This window comes from Rattus norvegicus, chromosome 16 (assembly GCF_036323735.1).
Source record: "Rattus norvegicus strain BN/NHsdMcwi chromosome 16, GRCr8, whole genome shotgun sequence".
Lineage (NCBI taxonomy): Eukaryota > Metazoa > Chordata > Mammalia > Rodentia > Muridae > Rattus > Rattus norvegicus.
In genome coordinates this window covers 15,661,974-15,685,977 of record NC_086034.1, presented here as the reverse complement: position 1 = coordinate 15,685,977, position 24,004 = coordinate 15,661,974, and the positions used below count along the sequence as shown (strand labels likewise).

General features: G+C 39.1%; 2 long non-coding RNA genes across 51 annotated transcripts in view; one reads left to right on the top strand and one right to left on the bottom strand.

Moving 5' to 3' along the window:
• LOC102556133 (uncharacterized) overlaps positions 1-5,326 on the bottom strand; it is an 87,758-nt gene extending 82,432 nt beyond the window's left edge. For 3 of the 50 annotated variants that reach the window (XR_010058611.1, XR_010058579.1, XR_010058613.1), the window contains exon 1: positions 1,087-2,640. This is a non-coding gene — a long non-coding RNA (uncharacterized LOC102556133). Of the gene's footprint in view, positions 1-860; positions 3,543-3,590; positions 3,679-4,542 lie in introns of those variants that run through there. The other 47 variants (XR_010058610.1, XR_010058578.1, XR_010058604.1 and 44 more) reach the window with 43 other exon arrangements.
• On the top strand, positions 4,676-23,786 carry LOC102546465 (uncharacterized). The gene is made up of 3 exons (XR_360372.5): positions 4,676-4,930; positions 8,928-9,052; positions 13,565-23,786. It is a non-coding gene; the product is annotated as an uncharacterized LOC102546465 (long non-coding RNA).
• Positions 23,787-24,004: the final 218 nt, after the last annotated feature.

Sequence of the window (24,004 nt, the reverse complement as noted above, 5' to 3'; positions counted from 1 at the left end):
ACAAGACTCACCAAAGAGATGAACCAGATCTGAGAGTACCCGACCAAAATCCTCGATAGAATTGGAATTCCCCAGATGGTATTTTAGCCATAACCTGCCTCCTGGCCAGTCTTCATAGGGTAGCCTTAAAACCAGTAAAATTGGAAAAACTCCAAGAGGTCATCCAAGACAAAAAAAACCCGGATCAATTTTTAGATCTCCTTATAAAGGTCCTATTACAATATACTAATGTAGACCCTGAAAACACAGAGGGTAAGCAATTCTGGATACCTACTTCTTTTCCCAAAGATACCCTGACATAAATGACAAACTTAGATGTTTGGAGAAGTGACCTTTAACTCCAGAAGCAAACTCTGGGTGCTGGTCTTCAAAATGTACCATCAGAAAGACGAAAAGCCCCACAGACAAAAATACCATATGCTGGCAAAGGCGGTGTGACCAGCCCCAGCCACTGCCCCAGACTCCTGGTCTTCTAAGGCTCAGAGACCATGTTGTGTTCAACACGGTCATTGGGCTAGGACTTGCCCTAAACTCCCCAAGCCACAGGAGCCATGCCCTAGGTGCCAAAAGGAGGGACATTGGTCTGCTGATTACCCTCACATCACACAGGACAGAGCGACATCACTCCCAGGTAACCTTCCAGCTTATCTCCTAGGCCTGGCTATGGACGAATGAAGAGGCCTGAGATCCCTTGACACAATCACTTCCGTTACTAACTGAGAGCCCTGGGTAGTCATCATGGTATGTAGGCAATCCATTTCCTTCTTGAACACTAGGGCCACTTACTCAGTCCTGATGGATTTGGGGGACCCGCTTCTCCCCTATGTTCCCCTATTGTCTGGGTTGGACGACAACCATACCTTTCTCACAGACCTCACCACTTAGCTGTATTTTCGAGGTGTTCCTCTCACTCATTCCTTTTTTGCAGTGCCAACATGTCCTGTCCCCTTACTGGGAAGGGATCTAGCTAAGTTGGGAGCCTCCATTTCCTTTGCTCCCCCATTCGCCTAAACCCAAGCTCGCCAGCAGCCCCTCTGCTCCTCCTTCTAACCAGTCAACCTACTAACATTAACATGTTCTTTTTACCAGCTTCTCAAGTAGACCTCCTTGTCAGGGATGTCCAGAACCCCTCTGCTGCTAAACATTCTCCTGTTGTCAAGCAATTACTGAATTCTACCAGGTACATCACCCAACCTCAATACCTGCTTTCACTCCAGAGCCTCAGGGGCCTTAAGTATATCACCTCTGATCTCTTAAGGAAAAACCTCCTTTGCCCTACCTCTTCCCCCTTTAAAACCCCTACATTAGCAGTTAGGAAACTTAGTGGAACCTATCTCCTGGTTCAAAACCTCAGGTCCATTAATTCTGCCATAGTTCCTGTACATCCTGTTGTGGCTAATCCTTATACACTTCTTCCCACTATCCCCTTGGGGAATTCTCATTTCTCAATCTTAGATCTCCGGATGCTACTTTCTCTATCCCTCTAGATACCCAGTCACAGAACATATTTGCCTTTTCCTGAACAGATCCTGACACCCACTTTTCTACACAACTTACCTGGACTGTTCTACCTCAGAGATTCCAGCACAGCCCACACCAATTTGGCCAGGCCCTGGTTTCTGAATTACCTTCTCTCTTTCTCTCCCTAAATCTAGGACTGTCCACTATATAGATTGCATTCTTCTGTGTAACCCCTCTCAAAAAATTTGCCAAACTGACACCTCTGCTCTTCTGAATTTCATTTTCAGTAAAGGTTACAGGGTCTCACCTTCTAAAGTCCAGTCCTTTGGTCATCTATTTGGGACGAACAATTACCCCAACCTAAAAAGCTATTACCCTAGATAGAAAGATTCTGATCCATTCTCTAACTGTTCCTTCTACAAAGGAAGATATTTTATCATTCCTAGGAATAGCCAGGTTGGTTTTTTGTTTGTTTGTTTTTAATATATTCCTGGGTTCCTTCCTTTTCTCTCCTTTCTCACCCCTTATATGAAGCAGTGTTAGGTCCCACCTAGAAATTTCTTCTCAAACCTGTTACCCAGGTTTTTCAAGCCACTGAACTCCTTATTCCAGAGTCAAAAAAACTAAACTTTGGGTCGGCCATAATCATATTCTCTTCTCATAATCTCTCACAGCTTCTAACATACAAATGTTTACACATTCTACCACCGTCCTGAAGTTCTTTATCTTCGGGTAGCACTAATAGAAGACTCTACTCCCACACTCCAGTCATGCCCACCTCTTAATATTTCCTAATTTCTTTCTTGATCAAATAGTAACCACTCCCTAACTCACTCCTGCACTGAAAACTTAGAGGAACTATTTCCTCATCCTTCACACATACAGGAGGGCACATTGCCTCAGGCTATCTATACTTGGTGTACAGATGGAAGCTCTTTTCTACATGAAGGGACCAGAAGATCTAGCTATGCTATAATATCAGACACAGAGGTGATTGAGGCACAGACCCTCCCTGTTCATACTTCCAATCAACAGGCTGAAGTAGTAGCCCACTTGCCTTGCCTTTCAACTGGCACAGGGACAGTTTCTCAACATCTACACAGACTCCAAATATGCTTTCCACATCATCCTGTCCCACACTGCTATCTGGAAGGACCATGGGTTACTTGCCACAAAGAGTATCAGTAACTAATGGAAACCAAATTATGGCCATGGTAAAGGCCTCCCATATCCCCATAGTTATTGGGATTGTCTACTGCAGATTCCACCAAATAGATGATTCTATTGTCTCCAAGGGAAACAACTGAACTGATGAGTCAGCTAAAGCTGCAGTCCTTAAGGGCCTAGATTTGTCTAACCCTGACTGGGACATTCTTACACTCCAACCCACATCTCGCTCTCACTCCCTGACATTCATCAAACTCTGTCCTATTTTTACCAATTCTTTCATCCTAATAGCCAAGCGTTGTCTTATTTTGTTAAGACTCACAAACGGCCTACTTCTGAGGACTTACGTTTCTTAAAATCTATCACTGCCTCTTACAAAATCTGTCAGATGTCAGACTCCAACTCCCGGTATCATAGCATCCCTTTTCCTACCCATCAGGCTAGAGGCTCTCGTCCTGGATCCAACTGGCAATTTGACTTTACCTACGTGCCCACTGTCAAACAGGCCAAGTACCTTCTGATCTTTGTGGACCTCTTTTTGGGTGGGTGGAGGCATTTCCCACAACTACCAGAAGGACTCAGACAGTTTCTTATCTCTTCCTCTGAGAGATCATTGCCCTGATTTCGTGTCCCAGACTTCCTCTAGTCAGACAGTTGTCCTGAGTTTGCTTTCCAATTTTCTCAAATTCTATCTAAAGCCTTAGACATGCCCTGACATTTTCATATTTTCTACCACCCCCAGTCTTCAGGAAAGGTAGAAAGAACTAACCCACTCCCTAAAATCACTCTTGTCTAACTTTCACGGGAACTTCACCTCGAATGGGTAAAAATTCCTACTACTGGCTCTTTTCAGGCTACAAGGTATCTCTTTTCATCTAATCTTTCTCACTCATGTATGAATGTCTGGTCCTAGCTACTTGTCTTTTATCTAAATGATCTCCCCTCCCTGATCATCTACTTACCCCATTTCTTTGCCACCTTCGCTCGCTCTCTTATGGAACTTTGCTGACTACTGCCTATCAAGGCCACACGCCGTCTTCTGTCCATTGCCTGTAGACATTGTAGACCAAGTTCTTGTATGCCCTCTAGACCTTTGGCTCTCACCTCTCTCGCCTAAATGTCTGGGCCGTCTGGGTTTCAAGTTAATTCTTGTGACTCCTACAGCTCGAGGGACTCTCTCATTGGGTCCACCTTTCTCAACTCAAACCTTTCACCCCTCCACATCAAAATGACTCTTCTTCCTTTCAACCCCAACAGGATGCTGCTCTCTTAAGCTCCAGAAGATGTTGAGACCTCCCACCTTGTCCCCTCCCACCTTGTCCCCAATTCCAGAAAATGAGACTCCACTCTGGTAACTGTGCTTGACCCCACTGGATTAGACGTGGGCTGTGCATCCTCCTTCTAATATTCATTTCCAACCGGGGTAGTCCTTACATCTGGAGAATTGAGGTTCAAGGAACCCCAACAGATAGCACACAGTCTTTCCAAATATGATCAGAAAACTGCTCCATAGGCAGATACTGGGAACCAATCCAAATTGCTGTCATGCCTATATCTGTTTTTCCATATAAATATAATGGTCTCTTTGCTTGATTTCTCTTTGACCAGACAAAAGATGATTGTAAAAATTGGCCAAACAAGTATGGGCTGTCCATATTGTTCTTGCCAGATGTGATACGCTAGGATCACAGACCAATCATTTCTTCTATCAACAATGCAAGACCCTCTTCTTCTATATACAAGACCCATGGAAACCCAGTGGGAGACAAGAGTTGTTAGTAAGTTCTACCATAAGAAACAAGGTGACACCCCACTGAGTTCTATCCACATCCATAGAAAATAAGTCTCAATTGCCCAACCTCTAGAGAGCAGAAACATAGGAGAAGTAATTAAACACTCCTCTGAAGGCCTTACCTCATAAATGTTACTACTAACTTGTCATTTCACCCTTTGCTTCAGACCTTGACCTTGGTGTACCAACTACTTAATGTCCCCTGACCTGGTCACTTTACAGAATGTCAGCTATGCGCATCCTCGGAACCTACCTCACAATTGTCACTTACAGCTAGTGATAATGCCAAATAACATCATCTCACCTTGTATTAGCTGCCCTGATTCCAATGCTGCCATGACCCCATACCTTTTTTACCCCTCTTTTTGGCATGGCAAACTGTTTTAAGACATCCAGGATATGTTCTGTATGAAGACTAAGCTCCCTAGACTGCAATAGAACCACAACCCTTGATATTTCATCTCTGCCAGTGTCCTGCATTCCGACACATCAACTCTTTGTGGTATTTAGGTATGTCATCGCCAGCCCGTCAGCTGGTCAGGAGTTTGCATGGTGGTACTCCTTTTCCCTGAACTAGAAGTAATTGAGGGAAATGATGCCCTACCAGTCGCAGCTGTAGACACCATACCTGCCCAACAAAATGAGAGGGCAGTTCAGATTGTGCTACTCTTGGTCACTTCAGGAGTAGCTATAAATACTGGGGTGGGAAAGGCAGGGCTGACTACTTAATGCTACACAGTAAGTTCTCTTCCGAGCTTGGCTACAGTTTACAAGAAACCATGCTCTCCATCCAGAAACAGATCATTTCTTTGGCAGCTGTGGCAGAACCAACCAGGAACTAGATGTCTTGACAGCTAAAGAAGGTGGCCTTTGCATGTTTCTCCTAGAAGAATGCTGTTTTTCATCAACCAGTCTTGGATAGTAAGAAATAAAATCCAGCAGCTACAATCACACATTCAGAATCACAGGGAATGTGAGGCCTCCAATTTTAAGAAACACCTTATATGGAAATGGATACTGCCCTTTGTAGTGCCTTTTCTCCTCATTTTTCTGACATTAATATTTGCTCCCTGCCTTATGAATCTTGTTTTCACATTCCTTCAACCTCAGATTAAAAAAAAATCTCTAACCAAACATTTAATCAGTTCCTTTTAAATGATTACCAGCCTCTGTGCACAGAGAAGTCTGATGTGAATGACTACTAAGTGGACCCAGAGGGTGAAAGTCAGCTATACCCCAAAATTGACAATGTCCCTAGACATCAGGAAGCAGTTTAAGAGATCTGACTGCCCCTATTGCCCTTTCAACCATAGGCTTCCCCCCTTTTCCCTTCTCTTTATGATAAAAAAAATGGTGGTATGTAGGCATCAGAAACTGTTTATGGCTAGTCCCCAAATCCAGCAATGACATCAACCCTAGGCAACAAGGATCCTCTTGTACCTGTTGTCATGGTAACCACCACACACTCCCAGTGTATGGGTGTATGTTTCACCTGTGCAATTCACCTGTGCACAGTGGTGCATGTGATTATGTCACAGCCTGAATAAAAGGCAGAGACCCCCAACCCCTTCCCTCTTCCTTTCCTCCTCCTTCTCTTCCTTGCTCCCCCCAATAGACCTCTTCTTATGGGACTGTGTGGGCCTGGTGTGATCTGTCCAGATATGAGCCGCTTTCCAACATATCACCTGTAGCGGTGAGTTTAGTTACACAGCTTTACCTTTATGGTCCAGGCAGGCAACATGCATGCCCCCACCCAGGAGCAATGCAGATTCATGAATCACACACATGCACGCGCGCACGCACGCACGCCCAAGTCAGTTAACTTTTGACATGCCGAAACTGGGCACTTCTACACCTTCCCCTGTTAGCACATGCTCCTCTCCAGTACTTCTGAGTCTCCTCACTAAACCTCCCTCTGCTACCCCAGGTCTAATCAGAGAAGTGGCCAGTGACCACTTACTCAAATTCTTATATGGTTGGTTGGCTTTCCCTCCTCCAGCTCTTCTGTCTCATCTTTCTCCCCTGAGTCATGGCAATTCCCTGTTTCTGCCCTCCTCTCTGGTGTCCTAGCCCAAACAAACCTATGGCCCCTGCTCTGTCTCTCTTTGCCCAATCATAAGCCTCTGGCATCCTTATTGATATATCAAAACGAATTGGGGTCAAGGACTTTCAGTGTTTGGACATGCAGATTGCCAATTAAATCAAAGCATTAGAACCATCCCCCAACAAGTGACGCTATTTAGCGTTATAATATGTAGGAAAAGACCAAACCTCAACACCCCAATGAACTTAAGCCCTTTGGGTTCCAAGGTCAAAGAAGAGAACACCTTGATGCTATTTGCACCTCATGCATTCCCACCAGCAAGAACCACCCAGTTCTCCTGAGCAGAATTTCAATCAGGTGCTTATCAGGGATGCTTATCAAACTCACTACTGTAATTCCCATTTTATGCCATAGCTAGGGCCTTTTTTATCTATCAACTCAACTGATAATTTATTCCTTGAAAGAAACAGAGAACGAGTGAGATTCCAAACAACAACCAATAGTTAAAGATCTCTGATCTGCATGTTAAATAGATATGTATAATCAAGGAAATTTGATGAGATTCAGGTGGAATCTTCCTTATAAAATAAAATGTAATCAAATAAGAATTATGTTCTGGCAAAAATGTCTGGCATCAAGGACTTTTAATGAGTAATGGGTAGTGTTTGAAGGGATCACACTATATGGTTAGAGAAATATGTTTTATTTTAAAATTGCTTTTATTTTATGCAATTAACTTCAAGTTTTTAAATATTTATTGTGAGCACATTGAGATTATCTGGAGATATACAATTTATCATTAAAAACAAACTAGCTTATAGGAAACAATTTTAAAAAATTAAATTAAAAAATTAAAACACAACCTGTAATTCATTACATGGACTGAATTAAATAATAAGGAATATTTAGCTTGAACCACTCACTTCAACACAAAACATTCATTGGTATGCTTTTCTGGAAGCTAACCCAAGAAACAAGAGCTATGAGAGTTGATTTTTAACACAATGGAACCAGAAGGAGTTGAAGTACTTTAAGGTTGACCCTTGAATTCAGAGCATCATGGAAGAGTGTCAGCAAAATTGAAGTTAAACAGGTGTGTTTTTGAAATCATTTTGCTGCTGAGGCAAAAGCAAGATTAATCAGTGCAATGAGCTTCATTTCAAAGGCGAACTAAGCATATTTGAGGTTTTCTTTTTGTGCTTTTCTTTCATTCAATAAGGAGAAGAAAAAACATAATATTTTGAAAAATAAAATCCCTCTCATGTTTATTTCTTATCTAAAAGAGTAAAACATAATAATTGAAGATTATAAGGACACTGCTTAATGAAGGGTGCCAAATTATAATGTACTTTCAAAGACAGTGTGGCCTAAGATTCTTCCTCCATTTCCCACTTATACAGACAAGAAAAAGGCTGAAATTCTCCAGGGATGGCCTGAATATTTAAAACATTGGAGTGTAAACAAAGACATGATAATTTCTAGAACATATTAAGGAAAACATGTGTTTAGGAAAACATATGTTAAGGAAAACATTTTTATAATTATTATTGTTATTTTTGCTTTGTTTTAATGGAGGTGCCACCCAAATTGGCTAACGGAACATTCAAATAATGTCGACTAAGATCCTCAATTAAATTAGTAGCTGTTATGTGCCAAATACCATGCGCAACTATTGTCCTTTACTTTCACAATAATCTAGTGCTGCCACTATTGTTCTGATTTATAGTGGGGAAGTTGGAGGGACAAAATCAGTTGCACAGGAAGTCATGCAGCTGAAAAGTGGCCACATCATCATTTTATTTAGGCAACGGTGTTGAAACAACCATTCCTAACAACTAAATTAAAAGTTCACAACAAACTAATGAAAACAAGATTCATTTTGCTCACGATTGAAACATAGATTAAGTGCAATTAAAAATGCCACACGTCAGCTTCTGCCTGAAATATTTGTGGTAAATTGTTGGGCAGGACATGTAACATGTAAGTATGTATTGGAGAGTAAATTGGCAACAAACAGTATCCATAGAGTCTCAGAGTATCTTATGATTTTCTGTCTAAATCCCTCTGGCAATGAGGGTCTCTAAACTAATGTTCCATATTATAACTCTCTATGTGTCAGACACATGCTGTGACATCTCAAAGGGTAAAGCAAGGTCCATAGTGATCTCGGATATATTCTCGTGTGTGCCTGTTGGTGCCTTTCACTTTTAGGATGCAGAACTAGGGCAAAGTAGCTCCAATTTCTAAGGTAGTAAATTAGACTTCATATAACCTATAGCCTGTCAAATAAACAAACCATTGTTTTCTTCCAGTTACTTAGCAAGCATGGACAATTAATCTTCACAATTTCTCTACAGTTTTCACATGAATAATTAAGGATGGATTTTCAGGCTACTCCCTGTTGTTTAGTTTTCCCCATGACAAAAATATGTTTCTCTTAAAGAATGAATTTTTTTTTTGCAGAGTCCAATGCATTACTAGAGAATTCCTAGCTGTACTCAAACTCAAACCTGACCAGGTTATTTCTATATTACAACTACCTTTTGCTGAGACAAAAGCCCAACACATGCTGAATTTCTTGCAAACAGGTAAGAACTCTTCAAGTCCTCTCTCCTCTCTCTCTCTCTCTCTCTCTCTCTCTCTCTCTCTCTCTCTCTCTCTCCCTCTCTCTCTCCTCCTCTCACTTTGGACCTTTAAAAAAAATCTATTTAACTCTGATTCCTGACATATTGTGTTTCTGTAGACTTTAAACATGACTGAAGTCTATGTGTGGTGTTAACCATGAGTTCATGTCTATGGTGATCTCCTCCTGGGTGCTTGTGATGAATATTCTTGTTGGTCAGCCTGAGTACATTAGGAATTATTGAAAATACAAGTGTATACCCATGAAGAATGTTTTCCTAAATAAATAACTTTAAGAGGGAGGAGCTACTTTTAATCCAGATCCTTTGAGGTGACAATATATAACTTTCATCCAGATTTTTGAGGTGATTCAGCTTTAGTCTGGACCCGACATATGCTGCTGGCAGTCTATGGAAAGGACATGGAAGAAGGACACTTGCTCTCTTCCTGCTGGCTGCTTCTCTTGCTCTCACTGGCATGTCAATTCCTTCACTGGCATTAACATATACTTCTTTAGAAGACCAGCTAAGACATCTAGGCATGTGAACTGAATAACTGCTCGATTCTTGAACCTTTCCTTGGTAGATTTCCATTGTTGGGATAGCCAGACCACAACCTGAAAGCCATTCTAATAAGTCATCTTTATATTGATTAATTTTGTCAGTTCTGTTCCTCTAGGGAACTCTGACTGATATAGTGCTATTAGTCCAGGATATCCTACGATTCCTTTGAAAAGTATTTACCAATGCACTTGTATGTCTATCACTTGTATAATAAGTATCATGAATGTTGTGTTATCAAAGCTATGGCAACTTCAAAAAGAGAGCAAAGCCAAACGTATTGTTTATGGTGACAGGAAAAAGTAAATTCCATACAGCAAAATTGTTGCTTGATGATACTCAAGAAAAGGGGTCCATCACTTAGAATCTTTGGTACCCATGAATCTCACCATTAATTTACATGGTACTAAAACTAAAGATCTGGCTTCTTCAGAACTCAGGAACATAAAATGTTCTTAGAAACAGTAGTTGGAGTTTAGAATTGGATGCTGTTCGCAAGACATGCAGTGTATGCTGGGCTGAGGCTTTGTTGTGAGTAACAGATGGTTATAATTTAGAAATAAAACTGTGAGGTTGGCTTTTAAGTACAGAAGTAGTGAAGGAAAGGCATGATTTGCTAAATAAGAGAATCATTTCCTTTCTTTAAAGTGTGCAAAGATAGCTTGTGAGTTCTAGCATTATAGGAACCCAAACTAGAGCATGCTTTCAAAGCTGAGCCTTCCGTATACAAATGCTACTGTGAGAACTGAACTTTGAGTATCATTGTACATCTACTTCTCTGTCCAGTACATACGACAACTATTATTTCTGTTATTGACTCCTGAACAATAAATAAAACAAATATCACTTTAATCCACATCTTTGTCTTTATTCATTGATCCTGGAATAGCTCTGCGGTTTAATTCACAATTTTATCCCCTTTCCTCTAATACCCATTCCCAAATGCAAAAGCAGTAATATATTTCATTATCCATATTAAGTATATTCAAACTAAAACATGGACTATTGTGATAACCATGTTAGTTTGTATATATTTTACTGAGTAACATAGTTCTTTGTAAAATTCATGAATATATGCAATATTGTATATACACACATCTCCCATTATCTAGCCCTACCCCTTTCAAGGGGTCCTACTGAACTATCACTGTTTCTTACTAACAAACTAAGGAAGATAGGCTTTATCGCCTTCAGCGGTACACCTACCAATTACTTACCAGGCCCCAATGGCTAGTATAAACCTAGTGGCCACACAGATAGTCCTGGTTAAACTAGATTGGCCACAAAATAAAAGCTTGATATGTATTAACTGTAAAAAGAGAAAGAGAGATTGTTGCTAATTGTTTTAAAGTTTAGAAGACTTTGGTCTTCCCCAATCTTTGAGTTTATACTTTTCAACATGCAATCTTAGAGCTACTGTCTAAGTTCAAGTGTCATGATGTAGCCTCTGCATTCTTCAAGTTTGAATCCCAAGTATTATTAAATTCCCAGGATAAGACTTACTGTTTAATACCAGAAGTTCTTATGGAACTCATAGAATAAAATAAGACTTAGAGAATAGAGTGGGTAAAACACAGGCTATGGTTGATCTCACTCATATTACATTTTAAACCTGAATCAAAATAGCTATGAAAATTGGTGAGCATCTGAATTTAAAAAATAAGTGTTTTTATTGATTTTAATTGTAGAAATCTTTAAGCCATTGCTATAAACTATCTTATACCATCTGAGTAAATATGTATTTCTAAACATACAAATTTAGGAATATATTAATTTCTCCTTTAGTAATTTAAGCATAGAGAACAGCTCCACATTTATCTGTAAAATGATGGCTACAAAATATTCTTTGTTCCAAATATTCAATATGCATAATACTAAAATAAACTCTTTCTTGGTTTTAATAACTTCCTAGGCCCTAATCCTGAACCAAGAGTTCACGGTATATATTCCCTATGCTTGTTTTACCATTCAGTGTTTTAGTGAAAATAAATCTAGTGTCATCATTTTAAAATGAAGGATTATCTTTGAACTTGATTTTGGTTCTAAAAGTAAATGGCCTGACACCCAGGATGCTGGTCTTGAACTAATGGCCATTCAGAGCCTGCCCCACATGGGTATACAGCCCATATATTTATATACAGCAACCAAAATTAGATGAGATTGATGAAGCTAAAAAATTAAATGCCAAAAAAGTTAAATGGCTTGTTGAATGCTGTTTTGAAATCTGGGAAACTCTACTGCTGTTCTTTTTTATTGAATATTTTTATTTAAATTTGAAATGTTATTCCCTTTCCTGGTTTCCCAGACATAAGCCCCCATATTCCATGCCCCTACCCTTCTTCTATAAGGGTGTTTCCCTCCACATTCATGGCCGCTTACCGCCCCCCCCCGAGACATTCCCCAACACTGGGGGTCCCATCTTGGCAGAATCAAGGGCTTCTCCTTCCTTTGTTTCCCAACAAGGCCATCCTCTGATACATATGTAGTTGTAGCCTTGGATAAGTACATGTATGGTCTTTGGGTAGTGGTTTAGTTCTTGGGAGCTCTGGTAGGTTGGCATTGTTCTTATGGGGTTGGAAGCACCCTCAGCTCTTTCAATCCTTTCTCTAATTCCTCCAACGGGGGCCCATTCTCAGTTCAGTGGTTTGCTGCTAACATTCGCCTCTGTATTTGTCATACTCTGGCTGTGCCTCTCAGGAGACAGATATATCCGGTTCCTGTCAGCACGCACTTCTTAGCTTCATCAATCTTATCTAGTTTTGGTGGCTGTATATACATGGGCCTCAGGTGGGCCAGGCTATGAATAGCCATTCCTTCAGTCTCTGCTCCAAACTTTGTCTCCATGTCCCCTCCTAGGAATATTTTTGTTCTCCCTTTTAAGAAGGAGTGAAGCATCTGCGCTTTGGTCATCCTTCTTCTTGAGCTGCATGTGGTCTGTGGATTGTATCTTGGGTAATTCAGGCTTTTGGACTAATATCCACTTATCAGTAAGTGCATATCACGTGTGTTTTTCTGTGATTGAGTTACCTCACTCAGGATGATATTTTCTAGTTCAATCCATTTGCCATTGAATTTCATAAACTCATTGTTTTTGATAGCTGAGTAGTGCTCCATTGTGTAGATATACCACATTTTCTGCATCCATTCCTCTGTTGAAAGGCATCTGGGTTCTTTCCAGCTTCTGGCTATTATAAATAAGGCGGCTTGAGCATAGTGGAGCATGTATCTTTGTTGTGTGTTGGGCATCTTTTGGGTATATGCCCAGGAGTGATATGGCTGGGACCTCAGGTAGTGCAATGTCCAATTATCTGCGGAACCTCCAGTCTGATTTTGAGAGTGATTGTCCAAGTTTGAAATCCCACCAACAGTGGAGGAGTGTTCCTCTTTCTCCACATCCTCACCAGCATTTGTTGTCACCTGAATTTTTGATCTTAGCTATTCTGATTGGTGTGAAGTAGAATCCAGGGCTGTTTTGATTTGCATTTCCCTGATGACTAATAATGTTGAGCCTTTTTTTAGGTACTTCTCATCCATTTGATATTCCTCAGCTGAGAATTCTGTTTAGCTCTGTACCCCATTTTTATTAGGGTTATTTGGTTCTCTGGAGTCTATCTTCTTGTGTTCATTTTATATTTTGGATATTAACCCTCTATCAGATGTAGGATTCATAAAGATCTTTTCCCAATCTGTTGGTTGCCGTTTTGTCCTAATGACAGTTACCTTTGCCTTACGGAAGCTTTGCAATTTTATTCAGTTCTATTTGTTGATTCTTGATCTTACAGCATAAGCCATTGGTGTTTTCTCATTTTGCAACTATATTAAGAGACAGATTATACAAAAAATTAACTCTCATGTTTTCAAGAAAACTGACAAAATGTAATCTCTTATGGCTAATTATTTCCCTTCTTTGATTTGCAGAACACATTGGCATAGACTTTACCAAAGGCTCCAAAGTATATTCTTGAAGGGTCAGAAGAGAGAAATTGCCCTTTACAGTATATTAAGAACAGGCATATTTTTTCCTTGGTAAGGAAGTTTGTTATGTACCTGGGTGATTTGAATCTAACATTGCTGAGGAAATGCTGGCTATGAAATAAGAACAAAAAAAAAAGTAAAACATATCTACTACATGGCAGGAAAGGAATCTTAATACTTTTCTCTGCTGATTGATGGACCTAAAATATATTCAGGCATATAGAGTTGTCAAATATTGCAAACAGAAGATCTAGAAAAAGACTAGATCTCACCAAGCTGGTTTTTTCTATTGGTTGTTAATTTCAAAGAGAGAGATAGCACAAATATTCAGTGGTAGGAAAACAACTTAATTTTAGTCAGATGTCGTATTCAGGGAAGCTGAATGCTCAAAAGTGACATGGAAAGCACAATTGAGTCAGAGGACTTGTTCCTGCTTAAACTGTAGCATTCTCAAGAATTTCTCTGGGTACTAAGACAGTCAGGCCACTTAGCCAGCACATGGGAAGTCACTGGAATAGAATGTGAGGAAGGATGTTCTAAGAATGCTTAGACAATTTGAATTGATCTTCCTTGTAGTTGCTTTGAGCAAGTCAATACGTTAGAATGAACATATATTCTTGTCAGTTAATACATCCTCCTTCACATATTCAACGTTGACAACAGATTTTCATTTCTTAGATACGTTAATGTGTGACTGGATTGACATATACTATATTGAGCACATGAGTCAAAAACAGGATGAGAAAGTCACACTAAGAGCACCAGGCATGTTGTGATGGTTCGTGGCCAGATTTGGGAAGGCAGTCACAGAAATGTGTGAGCCACACGTCTTGCTAGAGAATGCAGATGCACATTGCTGAGGAAATGCTGGCTATGAAATAAGAACAAAAAAAAAGTAAAACATATCTACTACATGGCAGGAAAGGAATCTTAACACTTTTCTCTGCGGATTGATGGACCTAAAATATATTCAGGCATATAGAGTTGTCAAATATTGCAAACAGAAGATCTAGAAAAAGACTAGATCTCACCAAGCTGGTTTTTGAGGATCTGGTTACCTTTGTTCAGCACCTGGTTGCCTACCGCAGTTTAAAAAAACAAAAAACAAAACAAAAACAAAAACAAAAACAACCCCAAAAAACCAAAAACCGACAAAACAAACAAACAAACAAACCCCCCATCCCCGAACCAAAAACTGCTGGCAACTATTTTACTTAATTTTGTTTATAAGGCTTTGTTATTTACTGTCCAGATGCTCCTCATGGGTTTCTAGAGCAGAAATCATGAGGTTTAAGCTGTTTGCTTGCATTCATAAGAAATATTCCAGTCTACAGGAGACAGCTAGACAGCTTCTCACCTCTCTGCCATCTGAATTCAGTCAGGGAACAATTCTAAGACATCGCTTTGGTTTGCAGTCATCTCTCTTTCCTTACATGCGTATACGTGTTCTAAGTGGGCCTGCAATATCACTTCAAATGAGTGTTTTGGAAAAGATATTCCAAGTTGACATTGGTGTCTCTCCCTAAGATTATGGTCACTAAAGAGCATATGCGAAATCCCTAATGGAACCAAACGCCTGAATGACAACTAGTTGTCATTCACTAGTGGGAGAATGGTGTTTAGGGAGAAGAGTGGTTTAAAATTATTTATCGAAAACTTTGAAAATGCCTATGCCTGGCTTGGATAACAAGGCGGTGTGCGTATGCTTGAAGAGTGAGATAGAATGTATTAGGATTTAATTGCTGCCAATGTTCTTAGTTCAGCTACTATGCAACTATCTTGGCAGGAGGTGGAGAAAAAAATAAGCCATTGTTTGGCTAATGGGGAGGAGGTCAATACTCAGAATGTGCTAAGCACTGTGCTAATCATTTACATCATGCATCCAATTTTCCTAAAACTTGATGAAGTGTTATTGATCCCTCTCAATAAATGGAAAAAAAGAAGAAAAAGAAAATCATCTTTTATTAAAATTCTTGAAGTCGATGAATTGAACCAGAATTTTCCACCAACTGTGAGTCAGCTCACAGAATTCTTTTATTAAACAAGAGGTCTTCATTCATTCTAACTCCAATCAAAACTCCTCTGCTTCTGAGCTGTCCAGCACAATCTAATGTCTACACATGATTTTTTTCAATAGTCAAAATGCTAGCAGAAAACACAGAAAGCATGAGTTAAACAGATGACTCCTGAATATTGTCACTGAAGTTGTAATTGCAGTCCAGGTTTTAGACCAAATTTAAACACAATAAGGTGTCTGAATTCCTTGTGGAAAACAAAACCCAGAAAGCAGATAAAACTTATTCAGGTACGCTCATTAAATATGAACTAGGTACTTAGTGAGGTTCCCTGGGTGCAGAGGGGCGGTTTCTACTGTCAGGAAGCTCATCTTATATCTTGAGGAGGCTGCATCAATAAATAATTACAGCAGAATGATAATGTATGCATGCATGTTGAGTGATGAGCAAGGAACAATAGGGGACAGCTCAAAGAATAATTAATCATCTGGTGAAGATATGAAGATGTCAAGTAAGCCCCCATAAAAGAAAGCAAAATGGTTCTAATAAATGATCAGGTATCATGACAAATGACAGTGCCCTTGGAAGTAATGCTGGGCATTGCTTGAGGACAGTAATGTACTGGAAAATAAGTGTGGCACCATTATCAGCTGTTTGCTTTGCCTACATCTCAATTTGTAATTTTAATTTCTGGGGCAAACATAACAGTTTAGGCTTCCAGACAAGTTCTCTTCCATCAACATAATGTGTTTAAATCACTGGCTTTCCAGGCCTCTCCAGGCCTCACTCTTCTCCATTACATTGTTAGGCACTATTTTTTGCTTCCTATGACCTGGATGACCTTGTATTCTCTTCACTGTGCATGCTGTCACAAGATATGATGACTCATTGAGCATTTTAAATCCAAACTGACATAACAACTGCTTTATTAAAAACAACAGTTTCTCAAGATGTAAACAAATATCAAAACAAGGTGAGGTGTGTTTAAGATTATAAAAAAAAAAAAAGAAAACCCACAAATGTGTACATGAGATAGAACAACCAGCAAAGAAGAAAAATGTGTCCTAGAATGGACAAATTCTAAGAATTAATTACTTGTTGGTAAGTGTTACAAAAATGAAGAAATTCGTGAAGTTTACAGTTCCAAATACATCAACCTCTAAAACAGGAAAAAGCAATAAATAAAAAGATATATCACCTTGTCAGTATGTGTTGATAAAGGGTTAACTGAGCTTGCTTAATGCAATTAAACAATCCAATATATTTGAAATTGTGCCATGGAGCCTGATAGGCAAAACATTGTTAAACCAGAAGTACCAATTAATTACTTTATTGGACCATTAAACATCTGGCTTGCCTTTGTTAGTCAATTAACTTAAACAGTTCATTAAAAACCAATGAAACATGACAGAAAAAAATTAGAGGCTTTGTTTTTTTTTTTCCTTTGCGTTTACCTATGGATTAAAAGATTTTATTTTCTTGTGAACTCTGATATCCAAAGGTATAATAGGAAATCAGAGGCCTATTTGATTGATGGGAAATTCTATAGCCAAGATCAAAATAGGAAGTCAAAGATCCATTTGCTTTTAGTAACTGAACACAAAGAATACTACAGAAATATGTAGAGGAGGAAAACCCCTTTTCTAATATACCTGAGCCAGATCCTTAAGAGAATGATTTCTAGTTCTAGTGGTAAAATTCCTCAGCAACCATTTCTTTCAGGAAATGATCAGAAAACTTTAGGAATATTGAATAAGCATATATACCTGCAATTAAATAATCCAATATATTTGAAATTATGCCATGGAGTCTGATAGGCAAAACATTGTTAAACAAGAAGTACAAATTAATTACTTTATTGAACCATTAATCATATGACTTGCCTTTGTTAGCCATTTTACTTGAATAGTTCAATATATATTATGTGATATATATGTATATAATATGTATATATCATGTATGTGCATATATATGATGATAGTGTAATTAGATGACTGAACTTCACCTCACTAATAACCAGTATTTCTTTTATCTCCACAGGTATACCTATATTAATAAATGTGTCTATACTTAGATCTGTGAAGTATAAATATATATTGTATAACTTATTTCTAAATTTGTATGTCTCACCTTCATATCTGAGTTTAGGGTTATTAGATTCTTGAGGAGTCTATGGTATTTTATTCATTTATTATTGAATCAAACAACTGGAACTATAAGATTATGTTATTAATATTTTTCATTTTAAGTCCACTCAAATGAATATTTTTATAAAATAAAATTCTGCTCTTATGTAACTATATTCTTTGAATAATATGTGAGATACAATATCAACTGGTTACTGGTAGCTACCCAAGGTTTTTGTGTACATTTTCAAGCTGGAAAGCATTAATTAAGTAGAAGTAATTAAACCAGTAGGTATACCAATTAATTATTAATTAAAATCTCAACCTTGAAAGTTCTATTTAAACTCTAAGGAACAAAAAAGTAGATCTGATTATTTCCAAATCTTCATATTGATGGACAAACTAGATACCTAAAAATTAAGACTATAACAGCATTAGCAATAAAATTTTGTGGCCAATTATGCCTACAGGCTTCAGATTGTAATGAAGGGAAGGACTAATTTTATGTAGCCACAAAACCTACTAACAACGTCTTACATAGGTAATTAATAGGGAATCATAATAAATGATTGAAAGATAGGACTATTCCATTATTCAAAAAATTCTCCATGTAGCCCACAATTCTCAATGTCTGCCAGAGCTGACCAATATTCAGTATTTGAGGATACAAGTATTTTAAGATCCTGAGGAAACGGAGTATTAAAAGACTGAAATAAAGAGGTTGGTCTGCTTTGTTAACTATGAACCCTAAAAACCAACTTCCTAGTGTCCATTGTGGGAATAGAAATCACAAGGAATAACATCAAATTTAGCAAGGAGAGGGCTTACGAAAAAGAATAAAGATTAAGCCATGGGGGAGAGCACTGCACTCTCCGAAGTGCAGATGATCCTGAGAGCTCAGAGGAGACAACTATTTCTGCCCACATTCCTAAACCAAGAGGAACCGGCCCAGTGCCCTCTGTGCCTTCTGGACACAGGGACCTAGCAGCAGTCAGGGGCTGGACCATGACTGCTCCAAAGCCAAAAACCTGTTGCCAGGAGCACCTGAGAGTCGAGGTAAGACCAAATCTGCTGCCCCAAGTGACCCCCCTGATGGCTTTAGGACACACAAAGGCAGAGGTCATCTGGAACAAGACACTTCTTGTTTCTGGCTGTTCAAAGAGCCGAACCAGTCCCACAGTTCTCTGTACCTAAAACCCATGAGGGACAGAGCTGGACTCTCAGAAATGTGGACAATCCTGAGAGCTCAGAGGAGACAACTACTTCTGCCCACATTCCTGACCCAAGAGGAACTCCTTAGTGTCCTGTGTACCTTATAGGCAGAGGGACTTAGGAACAGTCAGGGACAGGACCCTTCTAGTTTCTACCTGTACCAAGAGCTGCCAGGATTATCTACACACCTGAGAGCAGAGGAAAGACCAACTCTTCAGCTCCAGTAGACCCAACTGTAAGCTTCAGGTCACAAAACAGATATCTGTTCCCAGATCCAGCTGAAAGAAAACAGGTCTACAGGAGTTCTGACACACAGGCTTACAGGTGGGTCCAGGCACTGTCCAGAGACAGCAAGAGACACACACAGGAACTTAAGCAACTGAAACAAGACTGCATAGCATCATCAGAGCCCAGTTCTCCCACCAATGCAAATACTGGATACCCAAACACACCAGAAAAGCAGGATTTGGATTTAAAATCACATCTCATGATGATGATAGGGAACTTTAAGAAGGACATAAATAACTCCAGTAAAGAAATATAGGACAAAACAGGTAAACAAGTAGAAGCCCTTAAAGGGGAAACACAAAAATCTCCTAAAGAATTACAGAAAAACACAAACAGGTGAAGGAATTGAACAACACAATCCAGGCTCTAATAATGGAAATAGAAACAATAAAGAAATCACAAATGGAGACAGCCCTGGAGATATGAAACCTAGGAAAAAGATTAGGAGACATAGATGCAAGCATCACCAATGGAATACAAGAGATAGAAGACAGAATCTCAGGGGCAGAAGATACCATAGAAAACATGGACACAACCATCAAAAATAAAGTAAAACATAAAAACCACCCTAACCTAAAACTAGTAAATCTATGACACAATGAGGTAGTACAGGCATGAAGTTGATGCCTCCCACAGTCACTACTCTCACCCATCACTACTTCAGGCAGTAGGGAGAACTGGTCCAAGGGTCATGAGCATAGAAGTGTTGTGTTAATAGTCATTGACTGTACCACTCAGCAGAGCAGCTCTACACCTCAACTTGGGCAGCCCAATATAGCTGGGATGTACTAGTGAGTCATCCCTGAGGTGAGTGAGTCACTTACCCTGAGATGTCATTGGTGCAGAGGTGATGCCCTCCCCAACACCATTCCACTTACAGCAGACAGGGGAGTAGACCCTGGGTTCATGAGAGGTAGAGAGCTGGTCCTGCCCATCTCAGATTATAGCACTCAAGAGGATAAACTCTTTACTTTACCTGGGCAACCCAGTGGAGCTGGCCCTGTTGGCCAGGACACAGATGAGCCACCCCAAAGGCATGAGTATAGGAGAGATGATTTGCCCACTAATCTGCTGTGAGTTGGCTTAAGTGTAGTGGTGATTCCCTCTGCCTTACACCCCTCAACATCTGAGGCAGTAGGGACAGCTGGCCCTGGGTCATGAAAGCAGATGTACTGCCCCTGCCCTTCACAGCTGCAGCTCTCAGGAGGCTGGGCACAGTACTTTACCTGGTCAACACACTAGTGCTGGCCCTGATGGTAAAGACATCCACTAATGAACCAGCCAGCCCTGAGGGTGTGAGAGCAGGAAGATTGTCCTATCCCCTAATTGGTCAGAACAGTTATCAGAGTATGCCCTGTCTGTACCTTGACCGGGCATCACAGTGGAGACGGCTCTGGCTTAGGTGTAGGAGCCAGCCTGAAGGACATGAGAGTGGGGGAGCTGACCCTGCTTTCCTATGGTGGCTACATTGGGTAGGCTAGCCAGAACAGTGCTAGACAGCTCTGACTGGTGTTTACAGGTATGGGTGAACTGGCTTGGTGACCAACTCAGCTACCAGGTCTAGATGCAGGACATTAAGTTGGTCCATCCCAAAATCTATATCATCTGCCAATGGTTGCTATGAGTGATCCAGTCCTGCTGATTCAAAGCTGCAGGATCTCCATGATACAGGGCAACAACAGGATAACTGGCAGAAAGAATACAATATTGATGGTGTCGCAGAAGCTAGAGGTCTCGAACCAGGCCAGATGACTCATTGCAGTGAGTATTTGCAAGTAAAGATGTGTGGACAGAGGAGTATACTGTAGGACATACTAGGACACACTACAGGGCGAGATGTTTTCTATACTTTATTGGGCATTGCAAAGATAGAGGGTGTATAGGAAGGGATAGGGGATGAGGAAGACTAGGGTGCATGATAGGAAACTCACAAAGAATCAATGAAAAGTTCAAGTAAAAATGGGAAAGGATGGGGAAATGTGCACATTCCATAAAATAGTGTAGTGTAATTTTGAAGTCAGCAAGAAAGGACAGGAAGGGAACTCCATGAAATGAGAAAGACACCTGATAATCATGGTTCCTCCTATGAGTTCAGAATCACATATCAAATGGTGGCAACAGACAAGTTTTAGTATCTGTTCCCATAGTTATTTCAGTTTTTTAAAGGGCAATGTAAGAAAAAAGGTGACATGATTTTGTACAGGGAGAGCACACCAGAAACTTATAACACACATGCACCCAATCTGCACCCTCCATATGAGCTGAATCATGAAGAAACCATTACAGGGAATGGGCAGAACTGCACAAATGCTAATTTACCTCAGGTGCGGTGTCAGAATATATGCATTCATTGGAAAATAAATAACATGTTTACAGGGAAACTGATTAGAAATGACAAAGTACACAAAATAAAGTGATAACTGAAATATATAAATAATTACAAAGACTTAAAAATTTGCAAATATGGTTAATGTGTATAAGAACTTAGATAATACTTATGCTTTGGCAGAGAGCCAGATAGTTGTTTGGGGACATTGCAATATATGTCTTGTGCAATTTTCCAAGTCACTTTGGTAAATATTTTTCTATTTAAAAAAATCTCTGCAATTAATAGATTGTATCCTTCCTACACAAAAGTCAGAGTGGCTGACGAATAAAGCAAAGATTAAGGAACCAGATTCCAAGAGCAATAGTTCACGAGTATTCCTAAAATCATTAAAAGTGTATATCTGAAACGATACAATCAAGGACAGCCCACATATTAATAATTGTAATCACACATGGACTGAGATTCCTAGAGTGTATGTAAAACAAGAAAGCATTTGCCATCCACTGGCCATGGTGATGGGAGGACTGAGATAGTTTTAAAGGAATACAATCCTATTAGCATTGTATGTTTCCAAAGCAACATGTGGCCAGAAAACAGAGCAATGTTTATATCTTCAAACAAAAAAATGTTAGTCAAGGGTTTTACACACAGAAAATTGGACTGTCAAGTATAAAAACTGAATTCACTAACAATACAATACTGATACATGGTGAAGAATTAACTAGATAATGAGCTTGGGCCAAAAATAATGATGAAGAAAGGTGTCTATAAACTGTAATGATCAGCAAACATTTACTTAATTGGAAAAGTAAGGACAAATCTCCATCAAGGGAACACAGTTTGCTAAGGGTTGTGTTCATTCAATATAGATATTGATATCCTATATTTAGGAAAGAAATTTTAACCTTTTTTGATCAATTTGTGACAGAATTAGCAATATATGGACATAAGTATGTGACAGTTGTATCCATACACAGTCATAAATTAAGCTGTATTACAGTAATTTGAACTCAAAGAAAGGATTATTTTCACTTACTGACAATTACCTATTGTCAAAATAGGTTTCAAAATTAAAATAAGTACAGAGAGGTTTAGAAGCAAACACTTAGTTGCAAGTTTCTTTCTTTTCATAATGCATATTCTTTTTATGTGAAGACCAAAGCAATTTATGGCTTTCGGGTGTTCATTGTATGTGTACAGAGCACAGAAGTTACTTGTTGGACCTGGATCTGGAACACCTATGAAGTCATCTCCTCTTGGTGTGTCATGTGTCCTCCAAGTCAATCTTCTCTCAGGGTAAGTGCTACTGTCCCAACAACAATGACAAGGTTTTAGAAGTGGTAAGAATGAGATCCTTTAGAAAACACCCTTGTATACTTTGACAATTTTATTCAAATATAATATGGTATCTTTTACTGTGTAAAGGAATATTACATAGGAAAAAGGCTTGGAGTGATAATCCAGTCCAATATATCTAATATTTTAGAAATGATAATGACCCTATGGACATCACTACAAACACCTTGCAGAAGATGTTCACATTGTAGTTCCATGTGCAATCCTGTAGTAGACATGCTCACCTGCAGAGTATGCATTTTGATAAGTTTATCAGCCATTTTAATGGTCCTTTTATGTATTTGGTTGACTATTTAAAAGTCCATTTTTTATATGGCTTTTCATGCACTCGGGATTGTGAAATAATTGTATTACAAATGCAAATTTTTAAAATGGGCTTAAATTTAGTTAGCCTTTTCCTTAAGTATTATTAATACTCCTTTTAAGTGATACTATTTTCTGCATTTAATTATATACCTGTTGATGACAAAAAAATTTGAAATACAATGAGCTTCTCATGGGGGCTGTTTATCAAGCCACTTTGTAAATGTATATGGTGTGTCCAGAGTCATCAGGAGCGTTTGCATTGTGTTCATATACTTTTCTATATTTGCCATTTGCTTCCTGCTTTACAAGACAAATAACTGCTGCACACTGATGGGAAATGGGAAGTGCTTTCAATATAATCTAATTAAATTATTCTCCATTACAGCACAGAGTTGCTATTTAATTCCTACTTTGCAAGAAGGTTTAGAATGAATACATTCTGTGATGATCATATGCTTCTATTTAGCTGTTTCTATAGTGATTGTTACTATCATTTTTTTAAATTTAAGTGATTTTTTTTCTTTCTGGACAAAATGCACCTTAATGTGAATGTTAAATTAGGTTGTAGTTGATTTGCAACTATTTTTCTTAGAAAATTTTATTTAAGTTTATGAGTAACTGGCTTATTTTTTTAATTGTATTTTTCTTGGATATTTTATGTATTTATATTTCAAATGTTATCCCCTATCCCCCCTCTCCCCTATCTCCTCTCCCTGCTTCTCTGAGGATGCTGCCACTCCCACCCACCCAC